At 32.0% G+C, this 9,412-nt stretch overlaps 1 protein-coding gene across 2 annotated transcripts in view; it reads left to right on the forward strand.

The window, feature by feature from the left end:
* Window positions 1-9,129, forward strand: part of SMC5 (structural maintenance of chromosomes 5) — a 75,463-nt gene extending 66,334 nt beyond the window's left edge. The window contains exons 25-26 of one of the 2 annotated variants that reach the window (XR_004230370.1): window positions 3,988-4,098; window positions 8,031-9,129. The gene's annotated coding sequence lies outside the window, so the exon portion shown is untranslated. The remainder of the gene's footprint in view (window positions 1-3,987; window positions 4,099-8,030) is intronic. The other variant, XR_004230371.1, reaches the window with a different exon arrangement.
* The last annotated feature ends 283 nt before the right edge of the window (window positions 9,130-9,412 follow it).

The raw sequence follows: 9,412 nt of genomic DNA on the forward strand, positions 1-9,412 counted from the left end.
ATCCTGTCTCATATCTATAGACTTACTGCATCTTAGATGATAGTAGCTGCTGGTGACCTTAGACCTAATGGTTATCTGGAGAATGGAATGGAAAGAGGATATGCTAAAATTAGAAAGGCTAATTAAATCCAAGCAGAAGCCTGAACAAAAAGCATTCTCTGTAGAAGAGAGGCTGGATATTAGGGATGTAGAATTAAACATTTGGCAACTGATTAGATGTGGACTGTGAGGGAGAAGGAAGAGTCTTGAGTTTACTGACCTGGGTGACTTATATGATGGTGGCTTATACAGGAAATACAGAAGTTTTGAGGTATCTGGGTTGGAAAGTGGAAACGGGCAGAGATGATCAGCTCTAATTTGCATATATTGAATTAATGTTAATGGAATGTCTATGTAGAAATGTCCAGCAGTTAGTGGGTAATGTCAAAACATATAAATTTGGTGGTCTTCTGCATAGAAAACTAAACCTTGCAACTGAAGAGGTCACCATGGCAGAAAGCAGAGAACCTAATTCAGAATCTTAAAAGGTCAAGTACGGTTTGAACAGAATGATGAGCTAGCAAAGGATACAGAAGTGAACAGATATGAAAAAGGACATTCCAAAGAGTATTATTGCCTCAGATAAGAGGAATAAGAGAAAATCCAAGAGGAGGGGGTACTCAGCAATCAAAAGTTTTAGAGATTTCATTAGCATGAAGACAGAGAAAAGACTGATGATACTTAGAAATTCCAGGATTGTTAGTAATGAAGAAAATGGGATGCAAGTGGGTACCAAGGTTAGACAAATTTTTTTCATTCATGTGTACTTATTTAGAAGTCCATAAATTTGGCAAATAAAGGAAGAGATAAAAGGTGATTGAGAAGATTTTATGGTTCCAATATGTTTCTTAAAGATGGAAGAGATGGGCATACTATACAGTCATGGGAAAGAGATCAAAGATGAGCAGATTAATAGGGCATCTTCTTGAAGCATATGGGAAGAAATGGATTGAAAGCAGAAGTAAATGTATCTTGGCAAGGAGGACCACCACTCCACAAAGAATAGGGGTCCTATTCCCCAGTAGAATGTGTTTGTTGTTGTTTTTTTTTTTTTTTTAAGTAAGTTGTAACAAAACTTTTGGCATCTTTCTAGAACCTTACATAGAATGGGTACATAATTCTCATTGAACTAAAAGAAATAGTTTGGTCATTCTCTGCCCTGCCTTTAGGCAGAATATAACCTGACCTCTCCTCCAAAAGATTATACAAGAAAAGATCTATTTGTGACCTGTTCCATGTTCTTACTAGATTACAAAAAACCAAAACATTACTTTAACCCAATCTTTTCAGTTTTAAGTTCATTTCCTCCAATTCTTTCAGCAGTGAAGATGTTAAAATTTGGTCAGCATCATTGATTTCAAGGTAAGAAATGATTGATGAAGAGTATAACCACATAGACCTTTCATAAATAACTGACTTTTTGAATTAAGGAATACTTCAGATTAACTTAAAAGTGTAACATTCTATTAGGACCAATGCCTTTTTATTAGGTAATATATTTTGAGAATTAACAAAATATGGTTAAAGAACAAATAAAATCCAGATCTGAGAAAACTTTAGAAAATGTGTTTTTCTTAAGCGTTTTAGTTAACAAAATATTCATACTTCTGAGGAAGATCTCAGATGATCAAAATGTTATTTTTGGGATTTTCTTGATTGTTTAGCTTTTAAAGTTCTTTAGATTACCTTGATTTCCCAAATCTGGCAAATAATGGTTAAATGTACCTTTTGGAATTATAACTTAGAGAAGAATTTATTATCCTTTATGGTTGGTTCTCAGGTGAAGCATTACTTTACCAGTTACATAAGCTTAAGCTTCCCAAACAGGAGAAATCTATAGAGGAAAATGCCAAGGAAAGAGTCCTTAGGGCCATTCATCTGCAGAGGTTTAAAGTTCAGCAGTCTGAACCTAGAGTTTAAATTATACTTTTTAAAAAGTAAATTAGGAAAAAATAATAATATAGAAAATCTAAAAAAAAATCAATGCAGAAGCAACCTGTAATACTACAGAGGGAAAGCAAGCTCAGAAAATAACTACTGAATTGGAAAAAAAGATGCAAATGATTGGAAGAGTAGTCTCTCTCCCTGACCCCAATTGACACTTCCAAGAAAATTTAAGGGAGAAAAAACTTGTAAATTAAAATAGTTTAGACCTTAAGTCACAAAAATATGTCAGAACAAAAGAGTGAACCCCCTGATGAAATGTCTGCGACTCTGCTGAATAATAGAAGACCAATACTTACTTGAAATTTCTGAATTCCTATTTTGGATTTGATAAGACACATCGGATAGAGTGCCAGCCCTGAAGTCAGACTCTTCTTGATTTCAAATCCAACCTCAGATATTAGCTATGTGACCCAAGGCAAGTCACTTAATCCTTTTTGCCTCAGTTTCTCATCTGTCAAATGAGCTGGAGAAGGAAATGGCAAATCACTCCACTGTCTTTGCCAGGAAAACCCCACCATGGGATCACAAATAGTGAGACATGACTGAAACAACTGAACAATCTAATTTTACTAAAAGATCTTTAAGGATCATCTAACCTAATCTTGTCTTTTTCATAGTTTGCCTCTGTGTTTTTAAAGACCTTTTCTATAAAACTTTACCTTCTCATTGCTTAACAAGAGAAAGTGGAGTTTTTCAGATCTGATTTTGTAAACAAGTTCATTTTCTCTATCAAAATGGAAACGAGTATTAATTACTAAGAATTGTTAAGTGATTTTAAAATCTGGTCAAATTCCCTGCTAAGTTCTTTCAAATGAGGTAATATTCATAAAAATACTATGGTACCCAGCAAACTTAATGCTTATTCCCTTCTACTTGTCTCAATTGTTGATCAAATTAAAAAGGAACCTACATAGTTTGTGTGGTAAAATAGACATTCTTTCCCACAAAAAGTGATACAAATGAATTCCTTTGCAGAAGGAATTATGTAAATACAGCATCAAAATATTTAATACTTGAGTCATTTTTAACCATGCATAAAAGGATTTCATGAACAAAATTTAAAACTACATCACCTGGCTATTTACACACTTTAGAAGTCAATATGGATAAAGGAAGATTTATGAAACCTCTTTTTTTAATATTGTAATTTTTCCCATTTGCATGTAAAAACAATTTTACCATTCATTTTTAAAATTTAGAGTTTCGAATAAGCAATTTGACATAGTTATATATGTACAATTATGCAAAATCTGTCCACATTATGTTCTGAAAGAAAATGCACATGCAAACCCATGAAAAAAATTAAATGATAAATAGCTTGCTTTGATTTGCATTCAGACTCCAGTTCTTTCTCTGGAAATGGATAGCATTTTTTTTTATCATAAGTTTTTCAGAATTGTCTTGGATCACTATATTGTTGAGGATAGCTAAATTCTTCACAGTTGATCATCATATATTACTGCTATTATTGTGTATAATGGTCTGGTTCTGCTTGTTTCAGTCCACATCAATTCATTTAGGCTTTTCTGGGTTTTTCTGAAATCATTTTCTTACAGCATAATAAAATCATATATATCTCAAATTGTTAAGCCATTTCCCAGTTGATGACTTCCCTTCAATTTCCACTTCTTTGGCAACATCCAAATTACTCTCCACAATGGTTGAATCTGTTTACAACACCAACAGAGTATTAGTGTCCTGATTTTCCCACATTCCTTCCAACATTTTTCATTTTCCTTTTCTGTCATTTTAGCCAGTCTAATAGGAATGAGGTGGTACCTCAGAGTTGATTTAATTTGCATTTTTCTAATCAGTGGTGACTTAGGGCATTTTTTAATGACTAAAAATAGCTTTTATTATCAATTGGGGAATAATTAGTATTTAAATTTTATTCAGTTCTCTAAGAGATAAGATCTTTATCATAGACACTTGCTGTTAAAAAAAATTACCCAATTTTCTGCTTTTCTTTTAATTTTGGCTTCATTGGTTTTGTTTGTGCAGGTTGGAGCAAAATCTTCTATGCTTCGGGTGAAGTCAAGAAAGCAGGGGTAACCATCCTGATCTCAGATCAAGCAAAAGCAAAAATTGATCTAATTAAAAGAGATAAGGAAGGTCACTATATCTTGCTAAAGGGTAGCATAGATAATGAAGCAATATCAATATTAAACATATATGCACCAAGTGGTATAGCATCTAAATTCTTAAAAAAGAGAAATTAAGAGGTTTTGTTGTGTAAAACCTTTTTAATTAAATATAACCAAAGTTATTCATTTTATCTTGTAATGCTCTCTTGTTCTGTAGATCTGACAGGCAAACTATTCCATGCTTCCCTAATTTGCCCGTGTTAATTTCCCTTTATATCTAAGTCATGTACCCATTTTATTCTTATCTTGGTATATGCAATATGAGATACTAGTCTGTACTTAATTTCTGCCTAAGTGCTTCTTAATTTCCCAACAGTTTTAGTGAGTTTTTGTCCCCCAGAGTTAGATCTTTAAGTTTACCAAATGGTAGATTAACTATGGTTATTTGCTATTGTGAATTATGTGCCTACTTTATTCTACTCATCCACCACTCCATTGTTTTGATAAGTACTTTATAATAGTTTTGAGATTTGATATAACCAGACTACCTTCCTTCACATTATTTTATTAATTCCCTTGATATTTTGTTTTGTTTAATATTTTTATTTTCCCCAATTACATGTAAAAAAAAAATTTTTTTTACATTTGTATTTAGAATTTTGAGTTCCAGATTTCCTCCCCTTTCCATACCACTCTTCTCCTCATTGAGAAGGCTCATGTGAAATTGTGCAAAACATTTCCATAAAAGTAAGGATGCTTCAGTCTATTCAAATGCAATCAGTTCTTTTCTCTAGGTATAGATAGCATTTTCTATTATAAATCCTTCAGAGTAGTCTTAGATGTATTGCTGAGAATAGCAAAGTCATTCACAGTTATTCATCCCATAACTTAGCTATTATTATCATGTACATAGTACATGTCACTTTGCTGGACTATATGGAGTCCAAGGTTTTTCTTCTAGAACAATAATACTCTTTCATAATCACATACCATAGTTTATTCAGCCATTCCCCAATTAATGGGTATCCATTCAATTTCCAATTCTTTGCCCTCAAAAGAGCTTCCCTTTAAAAAAAAAAAAAAAAAAAAATCTCTTTAATTCCCTTGACATTCTTGATCTTTTGTTCTTACAGACAAAATTTGTGGTTTGATATGGCACTGTACTTGTAAATTAATTTAGATAGGATTGTCATTTTATTATGTTGGTTTAATTTGTCCATAAGCAATTAATATTTTTCCAATTGTTTAGAACTGATTTTATTTGTATAAAAAGTATTTTGTAATTGTGTTATAGAGTTCCTAGGTTTGTCTTGGCAATTAGACTCCCAATTATTTTGTATTGTCTACAATTATTTTAAATGATATTTCACTTTATATCTCTTCTAGACTTTTTTTTGGTAATATATAGAAATGCTGATGATTTATGTAGGTTTATTTTATATCCTACAACTTTGCTTAAGTTGTTAATTATTTCACCTAGTTTTTTTAGTTGATTATCTTAGCCTCTACTCTCTAAGCATATTGTCTGCAAAGTGATAGTTTTGTTTCCTTTTAACCTAATCTAATTCCTTCAATTTCTTTATCTTCTCTTATTGATACAGCTAACATGTCTCTTTCAATATTGAATAACAGTGGGCATTCATTCCTGATCTTATTGTTCCTTTTTTTAAAAAATTTTTTATAAGAATGAGTGTTGTATTTTGTTGAAAGCTTTTTCTGCATTTATTGAGATAGTTATAGTTTCTTTTGGTTATGTTATTGATATGGTAAATTATTTCTGTTGTAAAAGAATTTAATAGGACTTCTTTACCCATTTTTCCAAATAGTTTATCTAATATTAGAATTAATTTTTCTTTAAATGTTAGGGAGAATTCACTTGTGAATGCATCTTGCCCTGGGAATTTTTTCTTAGGGCATTTTTTAATGGCTTGTTTAATTTATATTTTTAAGGTAGGGTTATATAAGTATTCTCTTTCCTTATATATTAATCTGGACAATTTATAGTCAATTTTACTGGCATTTAATAGGACAAAATAGCTCCTAATGCTTTAATTTCATTTGTGGTGAACTCACTCTTTTCATTAATTCAGTGACCTTTTAAAAAATTTTTATTAATCTCTCCTTTGATTTTCAGGATTTTTAATTTGGTGTTTAATTGGGTACAAAACTTTTTTAAGGATATATACTTAAAAAATTTTAAGAATTAGAATAAATGTTCGTGGCCATCCAAAAGAACACTACCCAAAAACCTTCCCACTGTAATGGACCTGTAAAATCGTTATTCAGCCTTTGCCTGAAGACCTCCAGTAAAGGGAAATCTACCTAATAACTTCAATTCTTTTCATACATAATTTTTTTAATATAACTTATATTCCCTCTAAGTTTACTCTTCAGATTTTTTTCATTATAGCATGCTTTCAAGATGCTTCATTTTTCTGATTCTTCTTCAGTATTAATAATCACAATATCACAAATGATCAGGATAGATTATAATATAATTCAATTATCAACTTCCTTATTCCTGGAAGCTGTGCCTTCCATTACAATATAATATTTACTGTCTTGGATTCCATATGACATAATTTTGAGTTTGTAGTTGACTAACAACCAAGTTCTTTTTTCATTCGTAATGCTAATTATGTCTTGTTATATATGTAAATTTAATAGTGATGCTTACTATTCTATATATGTGCTCAGGACAAAGTACATATCAGTGCGGTATTACACGCTGTGTTCAGCCATTCAAACAACCTTGAATACCATTATTAATGACCCGTTGAAGGGAAGTACTTTTCAGTTTACAATATGTCAGTTTTAAACTAGCAATTTTATATGTATCCCACCATAGATACTCAACTCTTCCATCACACTACAAAAAAGTAATGCTTTCTTACATGAACATCGTAATTTACTCTTTTTTCTAAAACAAAATGAAAATACTTCATTTTGCCAGAAACAAAACAAAAGCCTTTCATAAAACCATGAGCTAAAAGGCAATGTCATTAATGCACCTGTTAACATTCTTTTATTTCCATAGATGAAAATAACTAATAAAATCTAACCCATCATGAAGCTGCTTCATAGTTTTTCAAAGATTTATCCAGAAGGCCTAACTGACCCACTTTTTCAAGTTCATTACAATACTTTTTAATGCTAAGATGGGCACCATTTTGCATTTCTATTCTTGTCAAGGATCTTTACAGAATCAGCATGCTTCCGTTATAACAAGTTTTTCCAATGTCTCCATATCACAGCTTCCTATGTATAATGATTCCCTGATAGAATTGGTAGTACTTTGTTTTTTTCATTGACACTGGCCATATTGAGAGCTTGAAGTTTAATTAAAGAAATTGATTGTACCACTTCATAACCTTGATAAGCCTAAAATAAGTTCATCCATGAGGAGATCCAGGCTTAATATTGAATGATCCCTTTAGCTATCTCTCTGCAGAGCATTCTATTCAAGGCTTGTCTTTGGAAATTATCTAGATATGAAAATTGTCTATATCATGTGTAAAAAATTATATCTAAAAGTATTTTCATGCCTGTTAGAGGTTTGAGGTAGACTGGTATTCTGGAAAGGTTTGAATTCCCAAAATTATTTTGTGAGTGCAGATAAACTGAGTTCCTGTAGAGATGAGTTTTGATGGGCCTTTGCAGAAGTCTATTCCTTTATTTTTCTTAACTTTTTTTTAAAATATAGTGAATCACTTTGGCAGTCAGATAAAATCTAAGGACCCTTTAAGAAGTAATCATAATTAAAGGAAATACTAAATTTCATTTAGAGAGTAGTAATAAGGGTGGATTTTTTTTCTCATGCACGTTCATTGACCCCAAATTAAGGATCACTTTCTTAAGTATAATTATTCCATAAGAGACAGAATCTTTGTTTGAAATTCATAAATTTAAAATGATTTGGTTCATCACCTTTATCCCTTGGGATTTTTACTTTCATTACAGGACCTGTCTGCTGGACAAGTTTGAAGAGAAGCACCTCCATCCCTTGTTAAGGCTGCCAGAGAAGAGAGTGATCTGCCTCAGCCATGGCAACCTCGATTTCTGACCACAGGTCTCACAGTGGTGATAATGCCCCATTGCCAGGCCTAGTATATTTTAAAAAATATTTTTAAGTGTGCTATCTTTTTTGTTTTATATCAACTTCATTTGCCACTACATCCCTCTCCCTTTCTCCATCCAAAGAATCACCATTTATAATGAAAATAATGAAAGGGGTGAACTTATTAAGGAAAACTAACTAATATACCAGTCGAGTCTGATCTGCCTGAATGATCAATCAAGTATTCTACATGCGTAGTCTTTTCAGTTCAACAAAGAAGGGAGAGAAAAATGCTTTCTCTTCTCTAGAATACCAAGCTTGGGCATTCTCATGACACAACGTTCAGTTTCAGTTGTTTTACTGTTTTTGTTGGTTTTTTTTTTTTCAACACTGTATGGTTTTTCCCGATTCTGATTTGCATCAGTCACTTCATATGTTCCCTCACATGTTCCTTATGGTATTCATATTTGTTTCTTGCAGTATATACATAATATTCACATGCCATAGTTTGTTAATATCCAGTTGATGGGTTATCTATTTCCAGTACTTTGCTACTTTAGAGAGTGCCACTATAAATATTTCAGGGTACATAATTATGTTTACTTTTCATCTTTTGCTTTCTTGGAGTATGTGCCTTTCACCAAATCTCTGGGTCAGAAGCAGACTTTTTAGTCATTTTCTTAGCAAAATTCCAAAATTGCTTTCCAAAATGGTCATACCAGTTCACAATCCCAACTGTTAGTAATCCTGTCTTTGCACAGACTTTCCAATACTATACCTATCTTTGATATTCTTTGCTAATTTGCTAACATCAGATAAAACTTAAACATTGTTTTGATTTCATTTTTCTTTTGTGACTTTGCAATATTTAATATGATTAAGTTTGCTATTCATTTGAGAATTGCTTCTTCAAATCATTAGACCACTTATCCATTAGTCAGTGGCTTTTGGTGTTGTATCAGACCCTTAGAGATGGTTGAAATAAAGATATTTTCCAATTGACTACTTGTCTAGCTGGGATTAAAAATTAATTTCCAATTGTCATCTCCTTTAAAAGTCCCAAAAAATAATAAAGTAAAAATTGTGCTGATCATACTGTAACATGTTAGAATAACATCAGAAGCTCCTTAACTTCATAAATGTGCTCCACACAAACAGAAATGGGATTGTAGGCTGTAGTAGTTCAAAGTAGCAAGGGATCCCAAAGCAAAGAGAGAGACATAAGTAGCATGTGTCAGCCAAACAACTGTCATATCTTCCTCTCAGAGCCCAAGGATTCTAGAAC

This window comes from Sarcophilus harrisii, chromosome 1, assembly GCF_902635505.1.
Source record: "Sarcophilus harrisii chromosome 1, mSarHar1.11, whole genome shotgun sequence".
Taxonomy (NCBI): domain Eukaryota; kingdom Metazoa; phylum Chordata; class Mammalia; order Dasyuromorphia; family Dasyuridae; genus Sarcophilus; species Sarcophilus harrisii.